The sequence below is a fragment of the Bos taurus genome, chromosome 26 (assembly GCF_002263795.3).
Source record: "Bos taurus isolate L1 Dominette 01449 registration number 42190680 breed Hereford chromosome 26, ARS-UCD2.0, whole genome shotgun sequence".
Lineage (NCBI taxonomy): Eukaryota > Metazoa > Chordata > Mammalia > Artiodactyla > Bovidae > Bos > Bos taurus.
This window is the reverse complement of record NC_037353.1, coordinates 37,810,461-37,824,447: the sequence shown is the minus strand read 5'-3', so window position 1 is coordinate 37,824,447 and position 13,987 is coordinate 37,810,461. Positions and strand designations below refer to the sequence as shown.

Below are 13,987 nucleotides of genomic sequence, written 5' to 3'. Positions count from 1 at the left end.
GACCGAGCCTTCCCAGGAGGGTTGGACCCAGGTCCAGGCTTCTGCAGCCCCAGACGACTGCAGGAAACACCCTATCTTTCTCCAGCAGTTAGGAGGAGGCTGCCAGCGTCTGGGTCTCGGAGAGCCATCCCTTTTGAGAGCCAGCGTTTCAGGAGCCAGGAACTCCGCACTGATGCAGAAAGTTCAGGACCTGACCGTCGAGTTTACCTCCTTCACGACGCTGAAACTCGTCAATCTCTTAACACACAGGCTGTCCCTTTTCACTATTGAAAGCAAAGAAACAGATCAAAGGAAGTTTCGGTTTCTCTCTCCCTTGGCTACCTTCAAATGAAAGTCTAAAACCCAAGCAAGGATAGGCGTGGGGGCAGACTGACGGCGCAGGAATTAAGGAACTTGGACGCTTTTGCTCAGGTGACTGCCCGGTCAGCAGTGGAAACAGCTCCCTCTCCCCTGCCCTCTCCCCGCTGGTGGGTGTCTAGAGTTGTTGTTCTCCCCTCCAACAGTCCCAAAAGCTTTGGATTCATTGGGCCTCCAGGTCACTGACTATTGCAGGAGCTGCCTGCGGCCGAATAAGGTGACCTGCAGCACAGGGTCACAGGACCAGCACGGGCAGCGGGGAACTCATCTGCTGACTCTTACGCTACTTTCTCTGCCGTCTTTTCGTTTCAGACTCTGCTCTTGACACCCCTCATGGGCCTTGTAACTTTAAGTGGGGCCCAGTCCTTTAAAGACATCCTTCGGGATGTCAGTGGCAATCCACTTTCAAACCTAGGGACAGTTTCTGAAATGCTGGCGGGCCGCTGGGCCCTCTCTCAGGAACTTGTCTCCTCTTTTTGTACTTCCTTGTTTTCTGGGCTCTGGGGGCTGGACTAGGGCTTAGAAAGATCATGGCTGTTGGAAGAAAGAAAGAAACTGGAGGCTTTTTCTCTTGGACAATGCAGCTCTCCAAGAAACCCTGGGAGGATATTGGGGAAGACTTAGAAGGGCAATTCCTCTCCCTGTAACGAATTTTAGCTTTTAAAGGCATGTTTGTGCACACTCAGTTCTCAGTGAACCTCGTCATCTGGTATAGAAGGAGTCATGATACCCATTTTCCAGATGAGAAAGTTGAGGCTCAGAGAGGTCATCTGCAAAGAGCCTTGAGGCCGGGTTCCTTCCGCTTCCAGCTCCCCAGCGTCCAACGTCAATGCATTCAAGCCAATGAGAAATGGCAGTGAAGACGCGGCAGGCTGACGGGACACGATGCGAAGCCAGTCCAGGCCCGTAACCCCATCACTTGCCTCCAACTCACTTGCCCACTATTGTCCTCCAGGCCACTGTTTCCACCTTAGGCCTCACCCCACACCTTTTCGCTTCCTCCGGGGTAGTCTTCTGCGGACTAAAGCCCCGAGTTTAGGATCTCAGGGTCGGCGGCCTCACTGCGGCCAGTCAGCGCAGAGGCTGACCCGGCTGAGACTTAGTGAGCTCCACACCCTCTTGTTGCTCTTCAAAGCGGCCCTGAAATCTCTGCGGATACCCACAGAGCGGCCCTGCGCCGGCTTCGGGGATCCCGGAGCGCGACTCGGGGACTCCTCACAGCCAGCAAGGCGCCCCGAAAGTCCCTGGCCTAGCGACCGATCTTTGCCTCCCTGGCTCTGCCCAGCCTGAGAGGAGCTGGCCTGGCCAGGGGACAGAAGAGTGGCCGGCAGCTGGGAGCTTCCGAAGAGGCCCACAGTGAGGGTCTGATGGCCCCCTTCCTGAGAAGACCCTCCTCCCGGAGCCTCGGCCCTGGCGATCTTTAATTACAGGCGGCCCCGACACGGCCAGGCCGCTCCCCAAGACGATCCAGAAGGAACCTTCTGAAGGTTAGGGCTCCGAAGCTGCTTGGCTGCCCACCACACTTATATTCAGGGGAGGGCACCCAGAGCTTGGGCACGCCAGGCCCCGCTCCCCTATTTGCGTCCCCTCTATGTCTGAGCTGGGGTGGGGGGGCGCGCGGTGCTGCCCGCTTCTCCCGAGACCCCACCAAGCCCCTGGCGGTGGAGGAGAGGCGAGAGTGGGGCCCCACTGCCGGCGACTCGAAGCACAGTTGCGTCCCGCGTGTCCCCCAACCCGGCCACACCCCCGGTGGGGGGAGGGGGGACCCTGAGAGGCCGGGCCACAGCCGCCCCGCACTTAGCCGGCCGCCAGCAGCTCGCCTGGGGCTGCGCAACAAAGGGTGGCATCGCGGGCAGGGACTTCATTGGTTCAATATTAGCTTTTCATTCCAGTCTATTGTGCCCATCTGAGATAATATTGACTCTGAGGTGAGAGCCCACAGACGACAGGGCTTGTCTAACACTCCATGGCAGGGCGCTCGAAGGGAAGAGAACCAGAAGCGGAGAGTTCAAGAGGCTGCAAATAAAAGCTCTGGCGCGGCGGCGCGCCTGGGGCCGCTTACGGCCCCGCCGCCAGGCGCTCCCAGTGGCGTGCGCCCCGGGCCTCCGACTCGGAACCGGGGCTCTCGGAAGAGGGCCTTGGGGTCTGGAGGCCGCTCTGAGGCGGGCCGCTCCTGTCCATCGAAAACCGCCCTCATTTACCACCCTCCTCCCCCATCTTCCACATTACTGATTTTGAGGTTCCGCTGCTGGGTAACTCCGGAGAAAAAAGAATTCCCACGCACATTGTTTTAGTTTGCCAGTAAGCCACTGAGCTATTTTTTCCCGTTTAAACGAGGTAATTCTTCAGGGTGACTTCGCTGTCAGTTTCTCCTATTTCCCCCGGTACCAGAAGAGTAAGCACGCAGCGATGGTAGTTAGGCTGCAGGACTGGCGAGTGCGCGGTTAATATCAAATTTCTAACTGCATTTTGCTTTGCCTTGAGTCGTCTCCTGCAGCCCATCCTCGGGTTTGTTAACCGCCTTTCTAACCACAACTTTAAAGGGCCTCCAGAACATTCAAGTCTTGCATATAAAGATTCGTTTCAATCTCCAAATTGCCTCTAAATGCCTACGTTGGAAAATGTCCCTTAAAGTTGTCTTAGGTGCCTGAGAAAAGAACACTTAGGTTTACACTCGCGGGACAGAAGGCCAGATTCAGGGCTTGCAGTGGTCCTGTTAATGGATGTCCTCAGGTCTCCTTTAGGAAATCTGTGTCTCCCGGTCATTTGGAGTCTGACCTCCTCGGTTAAGAGCATGGTAACTATTGCTAAAAATGTGCTAAATACTTGAAATTTGCTAAGAGAGTATGAGTTTGGTGCAAATGTAATAGTTTTTGCATTGTTGAAATTTGCCATTTGATACTGGAATACATTCTTAAATAAATGTGGTTATGTTATAAAAAAAAAAAAAAGATAATCTGTTAACTCCGTCACTCCAATAAGGAGCTGATCCAGCCCAAGACACTTGGGTGTCTTGTGGGGAGCTGGGGTGGCAGCATCAGCACCCAGGAGCCACTGTGAGCCTCCCTCCTTCCTTTTAGGTGCCCTGTGCTGAGCTGGGGTTCAGGGACATCCAGCTCCAGCACTTTGGATATTTCAGAGAAGGATACTCTGTCTAATATAATATATTTTACATATGGGTCGTTTGTTTTCTATATTGTTTAATATAGAACATATATTATATGGATTTCATCATATTATGTACTGCTTGGCATATATTTAACCTCTAATATTACAATACTGTATTAGTTATTTAACATCTTTTTATACATTATATATTATACTGTATGTGTAGATAGTTCTTAATATATAAGTACATATAAATATATTTATTTTATGTGTGTAAATGTATTTAAGGAAGCCTTTAATCTTCCTGCAAGTACATATTTGATCGTTTTCATGCAACGTTATTTTTTAAAATCCTAATCGAAACCACTTTGACACCAGCCATGTCTTTATAATAACCCTGGAGTCCAATTTCGGCTCCAGGGACCGAAGTGGGGTGGGGGAGGGAGGGAACTCTGCCGTAAGGGACAGCAGGTTCGCTCTGGAAAGTGGTTTCCAAATGCCCAGTCCCTGGGGACCGAGGAGCCGACGTTCTGGACTGGGCGGCCGTCCCCTCTCCCCGCTCGCGTGGTTGTTTTGGTTTTGAGAGAGGCTGTTTAGAGGCTCCTGTGGTCCCTACACTGATGTCATGAATTAAAAATGAATTTGGAGAGTGCAGCATATGTTCGGCTGCGGCGTCTGCGAGAGCAGCGGAGGCCTTTCACCCCGGGTTCTGGGCTCCAGACGCCGGAATGACTGCTCCGGCCTCAGCGCCCGACGCGGGCGCGCACGCAGGGCCCGGCTCCAACCTGCAGCCGCCCTCCGCCGACCCCGCGCCTGGAAAAGCTGTCTGTGGCTTAGACCGCTTGCAGATCAGGTGGTCGGCTTCTAATATCTATTAAGAGCCGAAGAAAGCAAGCAGTCGGGAGCTCCCGCAGGAGGGCTGGGGCCAGGTGGAACGGAATCGGGATTTCAGATGTCCCTAGGTTATTAGCCCCACGCCGGAGATCCAGTTTATGGAAGGAGGAAAAAAGATCATTGACGTCTAGTGCCGACTAAAGCATCAGGAAAGAGAAACTCCCCGACTTTACAGCCCGATGAACCTGAGGGGTCTACTTCTGAGGCCTGGCAGTCGGGAAGAGAAATTGGAGTGGAGGGGGAGGGGGAATGGGGGGCGGGAGGAAGACTTGGAGAAAGGGCAAGAAAAATCAGAGACCGCCAGGAGGCAGGGTGTGGCGAGCTGTTTATTTCTTGAAAGTAGATCTCCCAAATGGCTACCTGGCGAACACCTTGTGGAACAAAGCAATGAAACTCGGCTAAAATCTGACCAAGGGATGGGCTTCCCACTTCAGGCAAAACCCCGGGTTCAGCGAGACCCGGAGTCCTCCTCTGATCTGGTCCAGTCCCCAGCCTTAGGAAAAAGGTTTTTGCCGACGTGGAAGAGCACAGACTATGCCCTCGCGACTCGGTCCCTGGCTGGACTCTGGGGTATTTGCTAAGATAAGCTGGGGACCAGGAAGTGGGAAAATGTCTTCACGTTGCTAAAAATAAAACAACTGACCCCTCCTCCTCCTCCTCCCCACGGCTACAGTCTCGGAGCCTGGCTGCCCGGGGAGGCGTCTGAACACGCACAGGACTCCAGGGCTTCCAGATGAAGGGTGGATCACAGTGCCAACCATGTGGATCTCCCCCAGATGGACTTCAGCACATCTGGCCCATCTGTAGTATTTCCTTCACCCAGGTGATTTGTCTTGCCCCTGCCCGGTGTGGTAGAAAACATTGTTCTAATTGTGGAAGTGTTAAGAGTTCCCTGTTTCTGCCCCTTGCTCTGAGCCCCCACCCCCTCAACCCTGTCCTGGTTTAAGGAGCAGATGCTCATGTGTGCTGGGAGCAAGAAAGGGTCTTTGCTTGCCATCAAAGCATCTTGCATGAGACGGTCCCTTTCTATTACTCATGGCACCTGCCAAGGGTACTGGGCTAAGCAGTTATTACAAGGACCTCTCTCATCCAGTTCTCAGAACAATCCATCAAAATACTTCTCACTTTCTAGATAAGAAAATAGGGGCTCTGAAATGTTAAGAGGTTCACCTAACGTCACACACAGCTAGTAAACGAAGGGGTCTGGATTCCAAGCCCGTCTATCTGATTCCAGTATCCCACCCCACCCCCACCATCCACCATCTCATTTCCTATCAAAACATCTCCCTTTCCCCAGTGAGGAAGTTCCACAGGGTAAGAAAAGAGAGAACACTTTGCTCTTGAGTCCACCAGAGTCTGGATCCCCCATTCTCTCCAGAGCATTTATTCCAGTTCTGGAAGAGACAATAAGCAGTTGGCATATGGCTAGTATATACGGTGCCTAAGGAGTTTGTTCACACCTCTCTTCAGTCATCCCTCCCACCAACCCCTTCAGGTGGGTACGGCCACTATCACTGCAGTTTAAAGAGGCAGAAACAGGCTCAGTGAGGTTGAACTATCAGTACATGATCACTGCCCAGCCAGTTCACGCAGAACCCTGGCACTGGCCTGAGCTGGCTCGTTCCAAGCCTCCCAGCTCCACAGATACCACATATGAGACCATTTAACCAACAGAGTTAGGCCTTGCATTCTGTTGTGAAATTGCTAGGTTGTTTTCTCTTTGTTTTAAGTATTTCTGCGAATGTTATTTTGGGATTCAAAACTTTTTCTTCATTTCTGCCCCTCTTACACACATTCTTTCTCCATGTACGTACCAATCTGTATCGCAGGACCATCAAGGAAACAGAACAAGTTGTCGCTATCTGAGTTCAAATATTAGAGACCATAGTGTACAGATTTTATCTACAATTTTTGCTGTATTATTATTTGTATATTTTGTTCAATTACCATTTGCTTTACTTGCATCGCTCAAATGTGTGATCAGGAGTTTAAAGTTGCATATGTGTGTGTATTTTTTCATGACTTTAATAGCATTTTTAACTCTTGCTTGGACAATGCTTTTCTTTGCTAAGATTTAAGGGGAAGAGTTGGAGGTTGGAGAAATCCTTTGAGCAAATAATCCCACATCTAACAGGATAATTGAGACTCCAGGTAGGAAACAGCTCAAGGTGTCTCTGACTTTGAGATGATGTACCATGTCCCCTGCCACCAGCAAGTCCTTAGGCAGGGAGTGTGTTCTCAGCCTTCAGGTGGCCATGGCTCCATCCTCACACTCATTCTGAACAGTCTTCACTGTCTGGACAGTCTTCACTGTCCCCAAGAGCCATGGCCCCACCTCCCGTGAAAAAGCTTTATTTGTTCTCATTATTATAAAATTATATGTATATCTGTATACTAGACTAATGCTTCCCTGGTGGCTCAGATGGTAAAGAATCTGCCTGCAATGCAGGAGACCCAGTTTTGTCCCTTGGTCAGGAAGATCCTCTGGAGAAGGGAATGGCTACCCGTCTCCAGTATTCTTGCCTGGAGAATTCCATGGACAGAGGAGCCTGGCCGGCTATAGTCCACGGGCTTGAAAAGAGTCCGACACACCTGAGCAACTAACACATACCCACATACTAGATTAGAATATATAATGAAGGTAGTAACAGTCACTTAAACCCCACATGACCAGCGGTCACTACTGTCAGCATTTGGGATGTTAACTTCTGACAATCTTGGAAAAGAAAAGAAGTTTATATTTATACCTTTTCATTGCCAGTGTTCTGGTAAGGAAAGGAAAGGAAAGAAATATACTATATGATTCCATATTTACTATATTTACTATGATTCTATATTTACTATATTTACATGAAGTTCATAACTGGGTATAGAATTCAGAAGAGTGGTTGCCTCTGGGAGAAGGTTCACTGAAAGGGGAATAAGGGAACTTTCTGGATCCTAGAAATGTTCTATATCTTGATTTGGGCCATGGTAACACATACAACTGCCAAAACTCACCGACCTTAAGGCCTGTATATTTTACTGTAAAATTTTATGCCTCAATAAAGAAAAAGAAAAGAAAGAGTCCTGGAAAAATACTATAGCAAAAGACTAAACTAGGAATATGGAGAAGGAGAAAAAGAAAGCAAGAGATGCTGAGCTAAGACAAGGCAAATACAATATCTGGAACTAAATAGAAGAGGGTAATAGGATTGGCTATCCACCTCCCAGTGCACTAGCCCCCTGCACTGCTTCCCTCTGCAGGACAGCAGTTAAGTCCAAAAGGCCTTAAAAAGGGAATACAATCGGAAGATCCAGCTGGGCCCACCACCTACCAAACTCCCCCTCTTTGATGCTGTTACTCTTTTATATTTACAATGAGGCATTGCATTTCCTGATAGAGGCAGGGGATGGAGGTGAAGGGGTGGGAGGGATTTATTTGGATTTTCGGTATTTTTAAAGGGGGGTAAGGTGGTGAGGATGTGTGTGTGTGTGTGTGTGTGTGTGTGTGTGTCCCTTGGAGCCTAATAAGAATCTGTACCGGAGTCAGAAAGGGAGATTGAAGGTCTTAATTTTCAAATAGATTATGTTCCAAAAGTTTCTTTCTTAATCACTATCTAGGACTCAATATGGAGAAGGCAATGGCACCCACTCCAGTACTCTTGCCTGGAAAATCCCATGGACAGAGGAGCCTGGTGGGCTGCAGTCCATGGGGTCACTAAGAGTTGGACACGACTGAGCGACTTCACTTTCACTTTTCACTTTCATGCATTGGAGAAGGAAATGGCAACCCACTCCAGTGTTATTGCCTGGAGAATCCCAGGGACAGGGGAGCCTGGTGGGCTGCCATCTATGGTGTCGCACAGAGTCGGACACGACTGAAGTGACTTAGCAGCAGCAGCAGGACTCAATATGTTTGCACCTCATAGAAACGATGTTATAAATGATGGTCAAAGTTCCAAGTTTCTCTTCTCCCAAAGTCTACTAAGTGAACTGTTCATAAGATATAGAATTTCACACTTGGTATAAACATAATTATAGTGGTTGTGTGCCCCATAAAATGGAGAAGGCAATGGCACCCCACTCCAGTACTCCTGCCTGGAAAATCCCATGGACGGAGGAGCCTGGTAGGCTGCAGTCCATGGGGTCGCTAAGAGTTGGACACGACTGCGAGACTTCACTTTCACTTTTCACTTTCATGCATTGGAGAGGGAAATGGCAACCCACTCCAGTGTTCTTGCCTGGAGAATCACAGGGACGGGTGGGCTGCCGTCTCTGGGGTCGCACAGTCGGACACGACTGAAGCGACTTAGCAGCAGTAGCAGCAGCCCCATTAAAAAAAAATAGGAATAAAGCAAAATTCTTTTCTTTTTCCAGAAACATATCTTGCTATCTTCAAGGCACTATGTTGACATCTTATAGGTATTTGGGTAGAGGTTGTCATGATTTTTAAAAAACAGAAAAATAGAAGTGAATGTTAACTGACAAGAGAAAACACATTTCAAAGTAGGCAGAGTTGATGGGATAAGGAATTAGATGAAGACTTATGGAGAGACTATAAGAGGTCCTGGGGCACTTTGAAGGCGGCCCTAAATCTATTTCTACTTCAAAATATATGTTTTCCCTTTTCGCTGCTACCAGAGTATTATAGTTTGACTTCTCAGTCATGATTGGGGTTGGCTGGTTGTCCTTTACTTTTAAATAATTTGGAGAGAGTAGAGGAGGGTAAGACTTACAATTCTAAAGAGAAAAGGAAAGGAAATTTAGAAGGTATGTAAACTTAGAAGAAGGATTGTCAGAGGTAGATTCGAGCCAGTAGTGATGGAGGAAAAAGCATATCCTGACGCCGTGGCGAAGAAAGAAAAGGCGATTTCCCCACAAGCCACCAGGTGGTGAAGTTGGCTCAGGACAGCTTGGTGGCCATCTTGAAAGCAGATTGGGCTAGGAAGCCCTGTGCTCTCACAAGGATGGGACCACTTAACATTTATAGTATCAGGGGATCATTTATTCATTTAACCAATATTGGGCATTTACCATTTATAAGGAAATTTGCAACTGACTTGCAATTAACAGGGTTAAGAAATTTAGTGAATTATGATCCTTACCTTCAAGGGCTAGTTGGAGAACTAGAAAATTAAATGTGCTCAGACTTGAAATTTCCTGTTTCCCCTGTATCAGTAAGTTGGGGGCAATAACAGTGCAGGCTTTACTGACCTCACACAACTGTTCTAAGGCTAGAATATGATGAAAGTGAAATGAAAGTCGCTCAGTGGTGTCCGACTCTTTGCAACCGCATAGACTATACAGTCCATGGAATTCTCCAAGCCAAAATACTGGAGTGGATAGCCTCTCCCTTCTCTGGGGGATCTTCCCAACCCAGGGCTCAAACAGGTCTCCCACATTGCTGGTGGGTTCTTTACCAGCTGAGCCACAAGAGAAGCCCAAGAATACTGGAGTTGGTAGCCTATCCCTTCTCCAAGGGATCTTCCCAACCCAGGAATCATACCAGGGTCTCCTGCATTGTAAGAGGATTCTTTACCAACTGAGTTATCAGGGAAGCCCTAGAATATGATTAGGGAGTACACATACCTTTATAAAGTATGAGTGTTAGGCAATTACTTGTGAAAATGATTTTCAGCTGCGTCCTCCCTTTATGGTCAATTGTTCATTCAACAAATGTTTATTGTGCACTTAGGCTGAGCAGGCACTGTTGTGGGCACTGGGAACATAGCAGTGAAGAAAACAGACAAAATCTCTGACATCCCTTAGTAGGACCTTCTGATGACATGAATGAGGCTCATCAGTCATGTGATGTGAGAGAGGCAGAAAGCTCACAGCTAAAATGAACCTATATATATACTGTTTAGAATATTGAAAAATCAGAAACAATCCAAGTATCCTTTAATATGGGACAGGTTTTTTTTAAATTATGATGCTTCCATACTACAGAAAACTGTGTAACTGTTAAAAGATGGAAGTTAGCTATCTGTGTATAGTATTATGGAAAGATTCCCAAAGCCTGTTAAAGGTGAGGGAAACAAGTTCCAGAATAAAACATAGTATGATCCTATTAATGTTTCAAATAAACACTATCTATCTGTGTTTTATTCACATTATAATATAAAGTTACATGTGGATACTTACATGTAAACTCAGGGAAAAGTTCTTGAAAGATACACAGCTGACAACCGTGTTATTTTAGGGTAGGAGAGCTGACATGGTTGGGGATGGTGTGGAAGAGGGACGTTTACAACCTGTTGTTCAGTTGCTAAGTCATGTTTGACTCTGACATCCCATGGACTGCAGCACGCCAGGCTTCCCTGTTCTTCATTATCTCCCAGAGTTTGCTCAAATTCATGTCCATTGAGTCAGTGATGCTCTCTAATCATCTCGTTCTCTGCCACCCCTTCTCCTTTTGCCTTCAATCTTTCCCAGCATCAGGGTCTTTTCCAATGAGTCAGCTCTTCACATCAGGTGGCCAAAGTATTGGAGCTTCAGCATCAGTCCTTCCAATGAACATTCAGGGTTGATTTCTTTTAGAATGGACTGGTTGGATCTCCTTGCATTCCAAGGGATTCTCAAGAATCTTCTCCAGCACCACAGTTCAAAAACATCAATTCTTCAGCGCTCAGCCTTCTTTATGCTCTTTACAACTTAATGATGGTAGTTTCTGACAACAAGGGTGCATTTATGCATTATGTAATTAAATAAGGAGACACATACATGTGGGTACAATTGAGTTATAGCAGTATGATTACAGATGACAATTGCTACTCTTTTAATCTCCTATAATGTTGTTTTAATATGTCTATAGAGAGATATACACATAGATGAGATGATGCCAAAACATAAAAGGTGGAATTAAAACACTGTGTCCTGGCTCAGAAATCTTGCCTCTCCCCACCCCACCTGCAGTTTATAGTGAAGCTTTTTCTAAGAGCATCATGGGATGTTGGAATAGAAACACTTGATCTCCCAGTTTTGAGGCCCATGTAATTATTTCACAGTTAAGTAGCCTCAAGGATCTTTGCTAAAGATATTATTTCATTATGAGAGCATCATGCCTCTTCCAGCAGTAACTGAGCTTCAGCTGGAGCCAACGCAGGGGATCTGGTATGGGATCCCAACAGGGTCCCCTGGTTCCCAAACTAAGCCAAGTGAACTAGCTTTAGCTTTGGCTGATCTCTGAAAATCAGATCAGGCATCCTGGCTGAATCTCTTCCATCATCTCTGTGACCTTGGGCAGGTCTTTGCTGCTTCTGAGTTCAATGGCAGGAGCCGCACTATATGGCCTGTAACATCATTGCTGCTCGTAAGCTTCAGATTTCTATTGTGGCAAGTTGTTGAGATCACACTCTTCACGTGCACGTGCCGTGTGCTGGGACCAAGAAGCAGAAAAGCAAGGTCACTGGCTGTAGGGAGCTGTGGTGGAGTCAGATTCTTACGGGGGGTGGGGGGTGGATGTTGAAGCTGATGAAACTGCTGGAAAAGTGGACTCAGAAGAGAAGCAGGGAGATCCTCCTCCACTTCTTTGCCATCTCTGGCTCTAAATCTCTTGGAGAAAGCTGTCCTGTGTTCTTCTAGCCCCTTCGTTCCGAAGCTAAGCTGGTAGCAGGGCCCCTAGCCATGCTGGGTGGCTTCAGGTCCTAGAGATGAACCACATTCATGTTATTTAGGAAAAAGAAAAAAAAGAGTCTCAGTGAGGACAGGGATAGTGGGGGATCAGGATGAGCTTTAGGAGGACTGGAGATAGACCTGGGCCTTTACAGTCAATCCACTGAGATTCAACACACTCTTAGCGAGCACCTACTGTTTACCAGGCACTTGGCTAGACTGTGGGAGCACAGACTCGAATCAAACACAGGGCTTACAGAGCAGGGATTCAGTGGTTAGAGGCCTGTCCGCTAACCACTTAGAAACAGGACACAGGTCTGTGCCCTTCTTCAGGGAGCCCCAAGAGAGCAGAAAGCTGGGGGTGTTAGCCACTCAAGAGCCAAGCCAGTGTTGCCTCAGAGCTGCTGGTGGAAGCCCAGGTACCCTAGACACTGAGTCAGGGGATGGGGATCAAAAGTCATCCTCAACTGTGCAGAAGACTCCACGGGTTCCCTGTGTCCCAGCCAATCTGGAACAAAGGGAACTTGCTTCCATGGGCTGCGGGCAGGGGGTGGGAGTGGGGGTGGTGGTCCCCACACCAAAGATTTAAATACTTATGCTGGTAGAATTGTTAGTTTTCTCCTTTCTGGAGTCTGAGATATGTCTCTTTTTAAGAAAAGCCTTCCTCATTCTCAAGGTTATGAAATTCTTATTTTTAAGTTTCTTTTCCAACTTCATATCATTGTTTTAAACGTATACATCTTTAATACATTTATTTTTGTTTTTTCTGTAAATGTGGCATAAGGTGAAAACCGACTTTTTTACCCTCCAAACAGATAACTATTTCAGCATTGTTTATGGAAAAATCCGGTCCTTCTTCACTAAGAAGAAATACAATCTTTGTCATATATAGATTCCCATAGACATATTTTATTTCAGTCATCTCTCTTCTATCCTATTCTCTATTTTATCCATTTATCTATCTGATATTCCTACAACATTGCCATAAGCTTCCCTGGTGGCTCAGACAGCAAAGAATCTGCCTGCAATTCGGGAGATCTGGTTTTGATCCCTGGGTTGGGAAGATCCCCTGGAGAAGGGCATGGCAACTCCCTCCAGTATTCTTGCTTGGAGAATCCTCATGGACAGAGAAGCCTGGTGGGCTATAGTCTTTGGGGTCGCAAAGGGTCAGACATGACTGAGCGACTAAACACACAGCACAACATTATCATACTGCTTAATTACTCTGACTTTGTAATAGCTTTTAAAATCCAATAAAGCAATCCTCTTCTTTTTATTCTTTTATAAAAAATGTCTATTCTCATGTGTATGGCTTAGATAAAATTTTAAATCAACTTGTCTGTTCTTTTAATCAGAAATAGTATTGAAATTGCATAAGAATTATAAACTAATTGGGGAAGAACTGAAATCTTCACAATACTTAGCAATCCCAAGCAGAAGAGTAATTTACTTCATTTGATGTTATTTGATGTACTTCAGTATGTTTCTAAACAGGTCTTAGATATTTCTTATATGAATAAGTTATTGTATTTTCAGTTTTGTGGGAGATTTATGCTTTGTTTTGTTTTTGCTATGGTGAATGGAATAATTTTCATTTTATATTTTTAACTATTATATGAGAAAACTAGCTTGTGCCTGGGAATCCTTGCAAAGTCTCTTATTGTTTCTATTAAGTAATCATCTGAGTCTCTTGGATTTTCCATTTAATAACTGCTTTACTTATTACCAAAATAAAGCATGTCTCTTGTAGAAAATTAAAACATACAAAAGGAAAGAAACAAGCAATATCTGTAAAATCAACTCTTCAGATGTAGTCATTCTTTACCTTGTGATGAATGCCCTTCAAAAAAATACATGTTATATACACATATATATTTAAAATAGTATCATAATAGATATAACATTATACATATATCTACTGATGTAAACAGACATATATACCTAAGAATTAAGTAGACATATGTCTATAGAGTCTTACCTGTAGCATCATAATATGCATATTGTTTTCTAACCCACTTTTCCTACTTAATAA

At 46.3% G+C, this 13,987-nt stretch overlaps 1 long non-coding RNA gene across 1 annotated transcript in view; it reads left to right on the top strand.

The window, feature by feature from the left end:
- Positions 1-13,987, top strand: part of LOC101908195 (uncharacterized) — a 69,051-nt gene that overhangs the window by 1,500 nt on the left and 53,564 nt on the right. The window contains exon 2 of the long non-coding RNA XR_009493007.1: positions 89-5,182. This is a non-coding gene — a long non-coding RNA (uncharacterized lncRNA). The remainder of the gene's footprint in view (positions 1-88; positions 5,183-13,987) is intronic.